The sequence below is a fragment of the Staurois parvus genome, unplaced genomic scaffold, assembly GCF_062004578.1.
Source record: "Staurois parvus isolate SC_StPar_1 unplaced genomic scaffold, SC_StPar_1.0 ptg001552l, whole genome shotgun sequence".
In the NCBI taxonomy this organism is placed as follows: domain Eukaryota; kingdom Metazoa; phylum Chordata; class Amphibia; order Anura; family Ranidae; genus Staurois; species Staurois parvus.
Genome location: NW_028319348.1, coordinates 94,822 through 111,192, shown reverse-complemented (window position 1 = coordinate 111,192; position 16,371 = coordinate 94,822). Strand labels below are relative to the sequence as shown.

General features: G+C 41.3%; 1 pseudogene; it reads left to right on the top strand.

Moving 5' to 3' along the window:
• The first annotated feature begins 14,865 nt into the window (after positions 1-14,865).
• On the top strand, positions 14,866-15,080 carry LOC149435306 (U2 spliceosomal RNA; annotated as a pseudogene).
• Positions 15,081-16,371: the final 1,291 nt, after the last annotated feature.

The following is a 16,371-nucleotide window of genomic DNA, read 5'->3' as shown; positions in this document are numbered from 1 at the left end:
CCCGGCAAGGGGGGCCTCCTAGAGATATCATCGTCAAGCCTCATTTTTTTCAGGTTAAGGAGGCGGTTATGCGGTTTGGCAGGGAGAATCCGGATATAGAGCTTGCAGGGCACAAGGTACAAATCTTTGCTGATGTCTCGTCGGCCACTATCCAGAGACGGCGATCCCTCAAGCCACTTCTCTCTCACTTGGTTCAAAAGGGCATTAAATATCGTTGGGCCTACCCTTTTCGTCTACAGTTCACTCTTAATGGAAAGTCCTATGGGTTTGCTACATTCCAGGATGGCGAGGAGTTGCTGCTTCAGCTGGGTATTATATCTCGCAGTCCGACGTCCCATTCTCCTACGGGATCGGCTCCTCGACCTCCGCTGCTCCAGCCATTGTGGACTACTCCATCATCTAAGAAGAAGGGGTCCCGGAATCCGCCTGGGAGGATTTCTTGAACTTTTGTGTTCTTTTGGGGACTTTTCGCTGGGATATGTTCGTTGATGGTGGCCTCTCTGTGGCTCTTAGGAGTGTTGGCCGCTGTTGCTGTATTGGTGCGGGGGGATGGTCTGGGGGTGGGACTTGGGGTGTTAATTACATCTGTTTGCTGAATACCATTTTCAGTGGCTTTAATTGCTTTGTTTTTATGTTCAATGCGCTGTGCGTTTGATTTATTGTTGATGGGTTGTAATTGCTGTTAGTGCCGGAGAGTGTCTTTGCGCTCTCCCTGATTGGAAAACTCTTCCCCGGGAATGTTTCTCTGGGCAGACCTATTCCACCGCAGGGCTATTGCTCTGTATTTCCTGGTACATTGTTTCATTCATTTACTAATACTGTTTTGTGTACCGCGGTCACTTGGCATTTGGACTTTTGTGTTCCGAATGTTCTCTTTTCTTTTTTCTTTTTTTTCAGTTTTTTTTCTTTTTGTTTTTTTCTGATTTTTTGGGTCAGCTGGCAACATTTAGGGACTTCTAGGGATCTTCACACTTTTAAGGAACGAGGGGTCTTTATTATGCTTAGTTCCATAATTATTTATCATGTCTTCCGTACGGTCCAGTACCGGAGAAATTAGCTTCCTTTCTCACAATGTTCAGGGGTTCAATTCCCCATCCAAACGTATACAGGCTTTTAGCTCATACTACTCCCTTGGGGCGGATATAGTTGCCTTACAGGAGACTCATTTTCTCCCCTCCTTCTCTCCACGTTATATTCATAAAAATTACCCTCTCTGCTTTTTTGCTAATGCTACAGAGAAAAAGCGGGGGGTGGCCCTATGCTTTTCTCGCCGAGTGTCCTTTGTTGAATCTAAAATTATCCGGGACAAGGAGGGGCGATATCTTTTGGTGAAAGGCCACTTGGGAGGAAACCTTATCACTTTTCTAATTTATTATACCCCCAATACCAATCAGGTTGAATTTTTCCAATCTTTGCTCAGCACTCTGGTCGGAGAATTTGAGGGTGACGTTATTCTAGCTGGTGACTCTAATTTAGCATTGGATCAGACTCTGGATCGTTCCCAAACCGCCACGCTTCAGCCTCGTTCTAGACGGAGCCGTAAATTGGCTCAACTTTTATATCGATATGATCTTATTGATGCATGGAGGGAGGCTAATCCTACTTCTCGAGACTACTCCCACTACTCCAGGGCTCATAATAGTTATTCTCGCATTGACCATATTTTTCTTCATACATATTCACTCCCCAAACTTGTCACTGCTAAAATCTTTTCCACGCCCTGGTCAGACCACGACCCAGTTTCTATCACCTTGTCGTCCAAGACTCTTGGTAAGACGGCTTTTCATTGGCGTCTTAATGACTCTATTTTGGGTAATCCTTCTCATTGTCGGGAAATTTCATCACACCTACAAATGTTTTTTGATTTTAATAAAGCAGAGGACACGAACCCGGCGATTAATTGGGCAGCTCATAAGGCCTCAGTCAGGGGATATATTATTCAACTCTCTTCTCGTTTAAAAAAAGCCCGAACTGACCTACTTGCTACTAAAACTCAGTTGTATACTGACCTGGTTGCTCAACATAAGCAACATCCCAGTTCTGATTTGTTACTTAAACTTGACCAGGCCCGACTGGAACTTAACTTATGTCTTACTACCACTGCGGATAAACAACTTTGTTGGTCTAATCATAAATTCTTTACTTGGAGGGACAGGCCTGGCACCTTGTTGGCACGCAAGCTGACTCCTAGACATTCCCAGACGGCCCTCCCCAAGCTCAGACTGGACAATGGTTTGTTATCCCAGGACCTGGGTAAGATCCTCCACAAATTCCAGTCTTTTTACTTTCAGCTTTATAGTTCGCCCACGGGGGGCTGTTCTTCTTCCTCTCTGGAGGCTTTTTTGGAGTCTATCTAATTTCCCCCCCTCCGGGAGGCACATAGGTTGTTCCATTAGCTCCCTATCTCCTGTGAAGAAGTTGGGAATGCGGTGAAATCCCTGGCCTCTCACAAGGCCCCGGGACCGGATGGTCTTCCCAATACTTACTATAAAGCTTTCCCGGACATTCTGATACCCCATATGGCCCTGTACTTTAATTATTTGCGGGAGGGGGGAGTGGTTCTCCCAGAGGAAAATAAGGTATTCATTAGTGTCATTCCCAAGCCTTTCAAGGATGCCGCTATGGTCTCCAATTACCGGCCTATTTCTTTAATTAATTGTGATTTAAAGATTGTTACTAAAATCCTGGCCCTACGGCTCCATAACTTCTTGGCTTTATACATTCATGATGACCAATCTGGATTCATAAGTGGTCGACAACCATCGGACCAAATTAGGCGGACTATAGCTTTGCTGTCAGCTGTGCAGTCCAATTGGGATGGATCGTTGCAAAGGGAAATTTTACTACTGTCACTGGATATTCAGAAGGCATTCGACAGTCTGTCCTGGGACTATTTGTTTAGAACGTTGGACAGGTTTGGGTTTGGCCCTTATTTTACGACGCTGTTGGGGGCCCTCTATTCTACCCCGGCAGCTCAAGTATCCATTCGTGGATATAAATCGGTTCCTTTTTTGATAGAGCGAGGAACTAGACAGGGATGTCCTCTTTCTCCGTTGCTCTGTGCATTGGCGATGGAACCTCTTGCGATTGCTATTCGCGCTGATTCCTCTATATCAGGTGTTACATGTGGTCAAAGGGTTTATAAATGCGCCCTATTTGCCGATGATGTTCTTATGTACATATCTGATCCTCGAACGTCTCTACCTGGTTTCTTCCATCTGTTTCATAGTTTTTCTGAGGTCTCCGGTCTTACGCTCAACTCATCTAAAACTGTAGCTTTGAATATCTCGTTACCCGATTCAGAGGTTCGCTACTGCCGGGAAAACTTTGCTTTTCAGTGGGCCCCTGGTTCTCTCCCCTATCTGGGGATTCTCCTTACGAAATCTTTATCGACGCTATACCAGGCCAACTATCTCCCGCTTTTCAAACGACTTACAAATGACTTACTAGCCTGGCAAGATCTTTCACTTTCCTGGTTCGGTAGGATTAATTCTATTACAATGACCTTCCTACCTAGATTATTATACTATTTTAGGACGTTACCAATTCTGATTCCCAAACGAGAACTAGTCTTGCTGCAGTCTCCAGATTTGTATGGAGGGGAAAGCGCCCTAGGCTGAACAAATCTACCTTATTTTCTTTGAAGAGGCATGGTGGTTTGGGACTCCCTAATCTTTTCGCATATTTTCAGGCGGCCCAAATAGCACAACTATCTTGTACTACGGCCAGGGGATATGTCCCCCAATGGATTGGGATTGAGGCTCTTTCGTGCCGTCCATATGATATTGGTACTCTCATGTGGCTTCCCAATAGATTGCGCCCTCCTATTTTGTGTCCTACTCTATCCTATTCATTGTCAGTGTGGGATAGATGGCAAGCTCGTAAACCTTTCTTCTCTCCGCATACCCCGTTGGCTCCGGTGTTTGGTAATCCTGAGTTTGCTCCGGGTTTATCTTTCGCGAGGTTCCAATGGTGGATTAATAAGGGGTTGCTACGTATTGGTGATTATTTGGATGGGGTTCGCCCTCGGTCTCTTCATTATTTTGTGAATTTTTGTGGGATGCCTCGTGGAGAGATATTTCGTTACCATCAACTTCGCTCTTTTATTGATAGCAAACTTAGACTACTCACAGAACCTTGTGCGCTTACTTCCCTCGAGGTCTCCTGTGGGGCAAGTGGGATAATGCGAGGTCGCTTGTCCATTGTTTATGCTTTGTTGGTTGATCCCCTAACTAAATTGTCTTACATGATTTTATGGGAACGGGATTTAAATAGTTCGTTGGATTTGGATACCTGGCGGCCGGCGGCCCATGCCCTATCGAAGATTTCGATTAACACTGATCTTGTTGAATCTAATTACAAAACGCTACTTCGATGGTATTTGGTCCCTGCTCGCCTAGCCATAATGTATCCTTCAGTTTCATCTGGCTGTTTCCGACGCTGTGGTCAAGAGGGTACCATGTTCCACGTCTGGTGGAAATTCTCAGTCGTGAGTAGGTTCTGGATCCGCATATTTAATTTTCTTAACTCAGTGACAGGAATTAATATCCGTAGATCGCTGGAAGTAGCCTTGTTTAATATACTACCCTCTGATGTTCCCAAAAAATCAATTAAATTAATTTTATATATCATATTGGCGGCTCGCATTACTATAGCTAGGAGTTGGAAGCAATCCTTGATCCCGCTGGATAGGGTGAAACAAAAACTCAACTGGATAATGGTTAATGATAAACTGACGAGTATCGTCTCTGATGATGTGTCCAGATTTGAGAGGACTTGGGATCCTTGGATTACTTATATTACTGTATCGTGAGTGTCTGGCAGCTGACCCCCCCTTTTTCTATTTTTTTTTTCTCTTTTTCTTTCAATTAAGAGTACTTTCTTTTTCATCTCTCTTTTTTTTTTCTCTTTTTCTACTATTGAAACATTTTTATTTCTCTCTGTTATTTTTGGTCCATTTTGACTTAATTGTTGTTTATTGATCTTTGAAACTCGTATGTTTTGATGGCTATGACATTTTTTATGTGCATTGTAATGCTATTGTCTGCTAAATTATTTTTTTTTTTATTTACCTACCAGTATTATGCTTATGATTATGAATCTTGTTCCACCTTGTGGGTGGGCCCTTTCTTTTTCTCTTTTATTGTTTGCCATCTTGTTTTAATATGCTTGTTTCTTAATAAAAATATTGAAATATAAATCAACTCCCACCAAGGAAAAACAATCCACATTCTTCCATCAGCTCAACAGAAAATACACTCTATTCAATGCTTGGCACATTGAGTATCTGTTTGAAAAGTAATTTACTTTCTACTCTCATCCACACAAATCTCATTCTCACATAGACTACATTTTCATAAACACTCCCACCTTCAGAACCTGCGCCTGAATCCAGACATTCACCTGATCAGATCACACCCTCATCAAGTTATCTTTATCCCTCCAATCGTCGGCAATTAAATCCTGTCACTGGCGGTTAAAAGAGTTTCTTATAGAGCATGAACCTTCTAATGTAGAGTTAAAGGTTATGTTCCATCAACATTTGTCTTCTTCCTCCCTATTAGAATAACCATCTCTACTGTTCTAAAAGGGAATTCTAAGACCACCCTGGAAGCTTCTAGAGGGCAAACTGAGATGACTTGAGTCCAGCTGCTATCCTCCCCACCACCTCCCTTCTACTCCAGCAAATGAGCAAGAGCCCCAGAGAGCCACTGCTCTCATGCACAACGCTAGATGAAATGGTGAATGACATAGATCCATCTTATATGCTGCTCGAGAACAAGAAGGGTTACCTTTCCCACACCTAGCTAAATACTTCTAGCCACCCAATGATGCTCTGTGTCCTCCTGATACACCCTATATGCATATAACTGATTGACTGAATTTGAGAAGTTATGGTCAGCCCCTATCCAACCCAACTCCATGCTGTGGAGCAGTGAAGCTACACTACCTCAGTCTCACCTATTAAAGCCAATTTCTTTACTGCCTAATTTGTGGGGTAGTGCCAAATAATTATACCCTCTCACTACCCCTACCTCCTTAGCAACTTCCTTCCTATTTATGCCTGATATTCTGGACAGCTTGACCTTGCAGATGTCTCACTACTGGAAAAATTGGGCAATTGGTCAACTTCCTTCTTGTACATTCTCTAAAACATCTAAAAAGTTATTGATGTACATATTGAAGGCAGCTAGATGTCTGGTTGGAAATGTTCAGAGCCCCCTTCCTTGATGGAACTCCACACAAGAATCCAAGACGTAAGATAATGGAATACCTAATTGCCTCCCTAACCAACTCCCTGGATAAACACAACCAGTTCTGAGAACTTTGAGACTACCTGGAAACCTCCCACACTGATCTACTCTCTGTCACTCTGAGACTCTACTCACTCTCCACTACTCTCCGAGGAAGTCAGACTTGGCTTTGGCTGGCAGTCTGGATGTCTGGGCACTTTGCTTTTCCATCTGCTCTCACTTTCTTTCTTTTCTCTCTCTTTTCTTTTCTACCCTTTTGATAGTCACTACAGGTAGTCATGATTAGTGATCTACACTGGGTTATTCATTTTTATTAAATGTACCAGGATTATCCCCAAGTAATGCAATCTGTCAAGGTACTTACTGTATCTCCGGTCTTTCTACCTATCTTTTTGCTGTTTGTGCTTTGCTTATAAGATATAACACTGTCAGATGGATGATCCTGTTGTCTGCAATGCCTTTTGTGCTCAAGTGGCTATGTACAAATACCCTGTGGTGATCCTTTATCTATTTTTGTAAAACCTATCTTAATAAAAATAGTTTAAAAAACATGTTGCCTAAACGGTAACTTTGTTGCTTCTTCTTTTACCATGTATGTTAATGTAAATAAGTGACAATGTATTGACAAAGTCACATTTGTGGTCACCAGAAAATACTCTGCCCTTAGTTTCCATGGCCGGAGATAAACATGGAATTTAAAACAAAGATAATGATGCCTCATCTTTCAGGCCTGTGCATTCCTCTTCTTATCATAAACGCTGTCTTGGATAATCTGTTGAGATTAATTATTAAATTAAATTTTTGTTTTCATACTAGTAGCGAGAGGGAACACTTCTTCTGACAGGTGGTACGCACAAGATTCATTCCCTCTGCATCAGATGGCAGCCATCATTCACCGAAGATCTGATTTTGTGTCAGGTTGTCAGGCATGCTACCAGATATCTGTCAGTACATTAGACATTAAGCAGCAGTGTATAGACAGTGACCAGAAATGTCTAAAACAAGTGAAAACTTGGTAATAAAACTGGCAGCTCTAACAAAATGGACATTGTATGATTAATTAAATATTTACACTTGCATTACTAACACATTTTCAAATATAGAAATAGAAAAATCTCCATCTTAAGAGCACAACACTTCTGAGAAAATGCAATAACACCACTGTATAACTTCAACTGAAATAAAATATCCACTTCAGCTCCAACAAGGTACCTGTACACTGCTGGAGTATGAGCTGTTATACCTGGATGATGCCTGAGGCTGCAGGCATCATATCGGTACCATTTTTTAGAGCCGATGGTCAGCTCTGTTGTTTTAGCAATATGAGCAGCTAACTAGCTACTCGATTGCTATTACAAGCAGCGGGTGGGGACATCCTTCCGTGGCTTTAATGGGATCTCCCATCCCACTAGGAGTCCCAATCAAGCAGTCGGCACTACCGCTGGCTGCTCACAGAGCCGAACAAAGACCAGATCGGTTTTGTTCGGCTCTGTTATATACTAACCTGGAAGTGATGACCTGATATCACTTATGGTTTACTTAGAAATACACGGCACCATTTAAAAAAAGGAACAATATTCAATCACACCGAACTTGGTGTGATTGAATGCTTTCAAGGACAGACGAGGGAAAAATAAGACCGTCAATTTTGAGAAAAAAAAAAAACACAATATTTTTGACTTTTTGCTATTAAACATGTCCAGTAAAAAAAAATTAAAAATCAAATTTCCTCATAAATTTAAGCCAAAATGTATTCTGCTACATGTCTTTGCTAAAAATAAATTCCAATACGTGTAAATTAATTGGCTTTTGTGAAAGTTTTAAACATTTTTTTACTAGTAATAGCAGCGATCAGATCCTGTGGAGTAGGGTGGGACATCTATACCACCAAGTGAGTAATTTGATATTGTTTTCCTGCGCTTTGTTTGTCAGAGACGCGCTCCCCCCCTACCCAGAAATGCAAAATCACTTATATATACGTGATTTTGCACACAGCTGCCACCCTGTAGCAGTATTTCTGCAATGGGGCGGAGCTGAAGCAGTTAAAGCATTACCCATGGATAGTAAAATTTACGTTGTTTGTCGCTGTTGCATGGGTGTGCACAATTTCTTTTATCAATCTGAGTTTATTAAGGTTTTCTAAAATTTAACAAAAAGGTAAAAGTCATTTACATAGACATTAACAATAATAAAATACAAAACAGAAAATACAGAATTAGGGTTGGGGAAAAAGGTAAAAAAGGCAAACACAATAATAAAAAAGAGAGGGGGGGAGAAGAAATAACTCAAAAAAAGGGGATAAATAACATAAATAAACAATAATAAACAATGGTAAACAACAGCACCCCGGAGCTAGATGAATGCAGTGATTGACAGCAAGTACAGAATCCTCAGCTACAATTGGATGGCCTATATAATATAGGCAAATCTAGGCCCCAAGGGGTTACAGATAGCAAAGGCAAGGAGAGCAACAAAGTAATAGTAGAACTGTGGAAGGCTTCACCATACATGACAAAAGAGACCAGCCCAGGGGGAAAAAGGATGAGGTATACTAGAGATATACATTGTCTTATCATCCTATCCAGTCTAGTGGCAGGAAAAAAAAAGAGGAGGGGATTAAAAGGGGGGGATAGAAGGGGTGGGGGAACAAGAAAAGACTTGCCTGAGCAAAGGCACCCAGGGGGATTAGAGACCAGAAGGAAAAGAAAACCCAAGAGGCTGCATAGTACTGAGGATTCTCTGTATATATTCCAGGGAAGCCAGGTCTGGCGACAGCATTCGTAAGTGCCCAATTCCTGCACCAGGAGTGACTCCATACATTCAATATGATCCATCTCCTCAACCCACTCTAAAAGGGTCGGTACACAGTGCATTCTTTAATGGCGAGGGATAATCAGTCTGGCAGCTGTTAGACAATGACACAGAAGTCTGCGTTTAATAAGTTTGAAAGAGCCAGGTAGAATAGAAAGCAGAACAACATGTGGCGTATTTAGGACTGTCCGATCTGTGTCTGCGGTGTAAACATGCAGGATAAAATCCCAGTGGGCATGGATAGGAGGACATTCCCACCAGAGCAAAGAGCCAGGGCCAGTGTGACAGCGTCAGCAGAGATCAGGAGTGGAAGGGAAGCTCCTGTGGAGTAGGGTGGGACATCTATACCACCGAGTGAACAATTTAAAGTTGGTTTCCTGTGCTTTGCTGGTCAGAGACAAATGATGGTTAAGAGCAAATGACTTCATCCAGTCTTCATCAGATGTCTTAGCATCAAGATCAGCTGCCCATCTAGATGTGTAGGGCGGGAGGTCTGGATGCACCCTAGAGAGGAGGATCTGATAAAGAACAGAAAGGGGATGTAGGGTAGGAAGATCTTAAAGATGCAAGGATTCTAGAGATGTAGGATCTCTGGTCAGTAAGTCTTCATTAGAAAAAATATGTAGAAAAGAGCAGAGTTGCCTATATTCCATCCATTGAGCAAAAGAGGCGTGAGAAGGTTGGAAAGGTGGGAGATGACCCCAATGGAGTATTTGTATTAGTCACCTGTGAGTGTTTTTGTTCCGCAAAAGGAAATGGGAATGAGATTGGGGGTTCCCAAACAGAGGGGTCATAGGACCAACCAATGAGGAAACCTCAAGCTTCAGGGCCAGGTTGACCCATGGTGTTCGCAATTTTAACCGTTTAAGGACCGCCCTATAGTACATTTACTGCTACAGGGTGACCCCTGTGCGCAGGATCATGTATATATTCGTGATTCTGCATTTCCAGGTAGCCACGCACGTACCCCAATTTATTGCTGCAAACCCAAATTCAAACCTTGCCTGACCATTCGCATGGAAACCCATTACAGTTTCTGAATTAAAATTTTTGGGGGGCCTAACCCTCAACATGGGCATTACTAAAAAAATTCATTGCGGCGCATTTGTCCACAGACCATCATATGCCCGTATTCTCTGCTGCCACGGCCAGGCATAGATGTGACAGTATAATGTGTTTAATGCATTTCAATGACAATACACTCTGTCGTCCTTGGGGTGACACTGAATTTGACCGGCTCCACAAAATTTGGCCCCTCATAAATTTGCAGATGTCTATACTCCCCACCAAAAAATCTGCATTGATGAGTCCCTCATTAGTTTTTCTGACCGCCTTGCATTCAAACAATTTCTCCCCAGCAAGCGTGCCAGATATGGGGTCAAGATTTATAAGACCTGTGAGAGGGCAACAGGTTGTACATATAAGTTTTGGATTTATGAGGGAAAAGATAGTCACGTAGAGCCCCCCAGATACCCAGACTACATGGGGAGTAGTGGCAAGATAGTTTGGGATTTGGTGTGATCCTCTTTCCATATAAGGTACCACTTATATGGGGACAATTTGTATTCAAGCGCGCCACTATTTAGACATTTGTACAATCTTGGAATTGGCGCATGTGGCACCGTACAACCTAATGTGTGCCCACCATTAGAAGTGGGTGGATGCAGGGCGGTATATTCTAATGGTGGGCATACCACACACTTTTTCTGGCAGATATTATTTCTCTTTTTCATTCAGCCCACAGGCTGCATACAAAAAATAAAAAGAAGATAGCATATATACCCAACAAGGACCAGTGACGTACTGGTACATCGCTGGACTTTGGTTATACCAGGACGAGGCCTTCAGCTGCAGGCATCATCCTGGTATAGTTTCTTTCAGCTGGTGATCAGCTTTCATGTAAAAGCAATCCTAGTGGCTAATTAGCTGCAGGATTGCTTTTACAAGCAGCAGGAGACGATGACCCCCTCCCCCACTGCCTCCACGCCTTCTCGGCCAGTCCCGTGCCATCGGGGGAACCTGAGAATGCAGCCGGTGTTTCTGCCATAGAACACAAACATAGCTGACCATAGAACTGATCGGAGACCGGAATGGTGACAATCGTCTCTATAGTCTAAGAAATCGGAAGCTACGTACATTTTATCACTTCAGTTTCACAGGATGTAAACAGCGCCATTTGTAAATTGGGAAAGCATCTGATCACACCAATCTTGATGAGATTAGATAATGTAAGGGCAGAGGAAATATCTAGAGTCTGATAGACCCCAGATTTCTTAAAAAAAATATGACAATGCCCATTGAAGTTATAGGGCATATTTGCATTTCCTGTGATAGCTTTAAAAGTGATAAAAAAAAAAATGAAAGGGCCAGTGTAAATAATAATAATTTTAAAAAATCAAAGTAACTTTAAAAAAAGCACCCACGCCCCCTTAAATAAAATTGCAGCACCCACCATTTTATTCACTAGGGTGTCTGCTTTCAAAATATATATATATATATATATATATATATATATATATATATAATATTTGGGGGCTCAAAGTAATTTCCTAGCAAAAAATACTGTTTTTTTTCATGTGAACAAAAGGTGTCAGAAAAGGCTTGGCCTTCAGGTGGTTAGTGAGTGAAAGATGTGTGGCTTAAACTTCTAATGCTGGGCATAAAATGCCCCCACCCCCAAAAAATTTTGGAAAGTAGACACCCCAAACTATTTGCTGAGAGAATTTTTTTTTTTAACACAAGTTTTTGGAAAATTACAAAAAATATATTTTTTTTGCACAAAATTGTCACTTAAATTATTTATTGCTCACATATGCCATGGGTATATGTGGAATTACTCCCCAAAATACATTATGCTACTTCTCCCAAGTATGTGGGTACCACATGTGAGAGGCTTTTTGGCAGTCTAGCCAAGTACAAGACCCCAAAATCCAATAAGCACCTTCAGGCTTTTAAAGGACTTTATTTCCTCATTACACTGCCTGATTACCTATCACAGTTTCGGAGGCCCTGAAATGCCAGAATAGCACCAAACCCCCCCAAATGACCCCTTTTTTGGAAAGTAGACACCCCAAGGAATTTGATAAGAAGCATGATAAGTATTTCAGGCTTTCAAATTGGTCATTGGATTTCAGGCTCCTGTATGTGGCTAGGCTACCAAAAAGTCTCACACATGTAGTATCCCCATACTCTGTAGAAGTAGCAGAATGTATTTTGGGGTGTAATTCCACATATACCCATGGTCTGTGTGAGAAATATATACAGTAATTTAAATGGCAACTTTGTGTAAAAAAAAATGTTTTTGCATTTTCCAAAAACTTGTGGAAAAAAAATAAATCTTCCATGGACTCAACATGCCTCTCAGCAGATAGCTTAGGGTGTCTACATTTTTAAGGGGTAATTTGGGAGTGTTTGTACTATTTTAGCACCTCAAGAAATGGGCAGTCAGAAAGTAAAAGCTGTGTAAATTCCATTATCTGTACCATAGTTTGTAGATGCTATAACTTTCACACAGAGCAATCAATATACACTTCTTGGGATTTTTTTTAACCAAAAAGATGTAGCAGAATACATTTTGGCCTAAATTTATGATGACATTTGAGTTTTTTGGATATTTTTTATGACAGAAATGAGAAAAAAAATATATTTTTTTATTTTTTTTTCAAAATGTTTTTGTTTATAGCACCAAAAATAAAAAACGCACAGGTGATCAAATACTACCAAAAGAAATCTCTATTTGTGTGAAAAAAAGGACGTAAATTTCATTTATGTACCGTATTGCATGACCGCACAATTGTCAGTTAAACTAGTGCAATGCTGTATAGCAAAAAAGTGGCGTAAATTGCAGTATCTATAACATAGTTTGTAGACGCTATAACTTTCATACAAAGCAATCAATATACACTTATTTGAATTTTGCCAAAAACATGTAGCAGAATACATTTTGGCCTAAATTTATAACTAACTTTGAGTTTACTATATATATTTTATAGCCGAAAGTAAACAATATTGTTTTTCTTCAAAGTTTTCCGTCTTATTTTGTTTATAGCGCGAAAAATAAAAAGAACACAAGTGATCAAATACCATAAAAAGAAAGCTCTATTTTTGTGAAAAAAAGGATGTAAATTTCGTTTAGGTACAGCATTGCACGACCGCGCAATTATCAGTTGAATAGTGCAGTGCCGAATAACAAAAAGAAGGCCGATCATTAAGGGGGGTAAATCCTCAGGACGGCAAGTGGTTAAAGTATGCCATATTTGGTATCTATTTACTTGGCATTACATCATCTTTTATACTTTATACTAAAAAGTGGGTCATGTATTGTTGGGGTTTTCTTGCATTAAAATAAAAAAAGTGTATTTTTTCACAAACAAATTGCGTTTGAAAAACTGCCGCACAAATACTGTGTGACATAAAAAATTGCAAAACCCACCAATTTATTTTATAGGGCCTCTGCTTTAAAAAAAATATACAATGTTTTGGGGTTTTCAGACATTTGCTGGCTAAATATATTGATTGTTACATGTAAACAAAAAGTACTTGAAAAAGCTTGGTCTTCAAGTGGATATCTGTCAACTAAAGTCATCCTATAAAAATAACAATCACTAGGTGGCACCAAAGTGCATGGAATAGGTTTTTCATGAAAGTAGTTCAGCCAGATGGACACCTTACCCATTCATAAATCTATCTGATAATCAATTACTTTTCCATGCACATCAGATGAAATTAAGTTCAGGCTACATTGGATGTACTGTACATGCACTACCTACTGAAATGGGGGAAACAAAAGCATATTGATGGTTAGCAATAGCATAGCTGCAATCTCCAATATCTACAGTGCTTATGTTAACCACTTCAAGTCCGGACACTTTCACCCCCTTCCTGCCCAGGCCAATTTTCAGCTTTCAGCGCTATCACACTTTGAATGACAATTGCACGGTCATGCAACACTGTACCCATATGAATGTTTTAGCATTTTTTTGAGACAGATAAAATTTTATTTTGGTGGTATTTATTCACCGCTGGGATTTTTATTTTTTTGCTATATAAATGAAAATGTCCACAAATTTTGAAAAAAAAATGTTTTTTTAAGAAATTTTGCAAATAAATAATCTTTCTTCATAAATATTGGCCAAAATTTATCCAGCTATCTTTTTAGTAAAAAAAAAAAACAAATTAGTTTATAACCAAAAATTATAATTTTTCAAAAATGTTTTTACATTTTTTTTATATTATTATTTATGTGTTTTTTTAACATACTGTCACCCTAGCAGGGTGGTGTCACCCAAGCAGGGGGTGATGAAGAATTATTTTTTCTTACACTGATTGCTTTTACACCCATAAAGGCTGCAAAAGCAATCATTTCTCTTTCTCTCTGGCTGCATTCTTGAGAAATACTGTGTAAATGTGCCTAAATGCATGTTAGCACTTGAGCGTTAATTCATTTCAATGGCCAGAATAAATTATTATTCTGGCCAATGAAATGCATTAACGTCCAAAAGCTTGACGCTTATAAACGCTTGTACACAGGTTAGACACTTTTCTGCCAAAACGCTGCAAGAGGAAGAGCGTTTTCAAAGTGTCCTGTGTGCATGAGGCCTAATAGGCCATTTAGGTTAGATTAGGCAAAGAACTAATTGTAGAATCAGAGAATCTGATCAGATATGATACTGGGAGCAATGAGTGAATCAAGAGCTCCCTGTGCAGAAACAACAGCTTGGGATTTAGTATAATTCATTGAAGACAGGTTTTCTTTCCTTCCTCGTAAATCTGTTTGTATTCAAAGCATATGTATGGTCAAATCGCTTCTCGGCCTTTTGGCTAAGATCAAGTGTAGTATCTGTTCTTATCAGTGTCCAGTGGGGGTGCTCCCGGCCATTCTAGGTTTGCGGGGATGGCTGTTGTATAATACCCTCACTGGTATGATGGGGGTCTGGGTGGCTATTACGGGGGGAACAGAAACCGGGATGCCCACACGTAGCTGGGGCCTGGGAGTAATTCCCCTTTGGAACGTCTGAAGGACCCAGTACCTCCTGATTTGGACGGATCTACCTTGTCTGGCCAGGGGCTGGGAAGGCAGAATGTCCGCAAACTCAGTGCCCCCTGAGTAGACGCCCTCAGGGGTGCCACTAGTAACACCTGGGTGTGGGACCCCACTGTGTGAAGATGGCACAAGGTCACTGTTTTTACACTCTTTTTGCACAGCACCCTTAGGACCAGGCCTTTTGGCTAGGACCAGGGCAATTTTTGATACAGGCCTCAGGGCCTGGTCTGTGCACAATTTGGCACGGTACCACTTTTTTATTTTCTATTTATTTAATTTATTCACTCCCACGTTTTGTCACTTTTTCTTGCTTTTGTGTGTGTTTTTCACAGGATGGAGGGTGTGGGTCCTTGGGCCTTCCCTGAAGTCTAGGGGGAGGATGTGTGGCCTTTTGGTTACTTCCTCCCCTGATCCCTAGGGGGTTTTCTCTTCGGGAGAACCCCCTGACCAAGTACTGGGTGTCTGGCTTCGGCTGGACACAAGGAACGGTGGTCCACCAGGCCTTTTGGCCAGGAGGACCAAATGGGAACCTTGTCCCTGTCAGGGGCTTCGTGCCCCAGGGGATCAGGGTAGTGGTCCATCCCCTTCAGGGGAAGGGCAAAAGCACACCCCTAAGTGCACGTTTTTGTGTGGTGTTCGCACTTGCACTTTTTTTGTGATCACTTACGGGTTTTTTCGTTCTAGTTTGCACGTTTGCGGACTTAAAAAAAAAAAATATGTATGGTCAAAATGTAAAATCTTAATAAATAAATAAATTGTAAATTCATTTCCACTTTGAATTTCAATTATTTCTAGCCTACTCCTTAATTAATCTGATTGATCCTGACATCTGTAAACTTACTTTGTGAAGATCCCCACACATTTACTTCCTTGTATTCTTAACTTGTATTGACTATGCTCTGTGAGTAGGCACTGCTGTGTCACACATTTCACAGAACCTGCCTTCTGAACTACAGGAGTGCTGAGAGTTTTATGAGGCGGACTTCAGGAATCACAGCTTGAAGGCAGCAAGGTAACGTGGGATAAACTGCAAAGAATGCAGGAAATCCAGGAAGTTGTGGAAAGCCATCCAAGCAGCCTCAGCCTGCGAACCCGGAATAAAGAACGGTTGAAGATGGATGCCTTCTGCAGCAGTGACAGTGCACCTCTGGAGGGCTTTATTCTAAGGTAAGTCTTTCATAATGTACTAGCGCCAGGGGTGGACTGACAACTCATGGCGCCCCCGGGCAATAGGGGATCATGGGGCCCCTGTGTCCTTGCCCA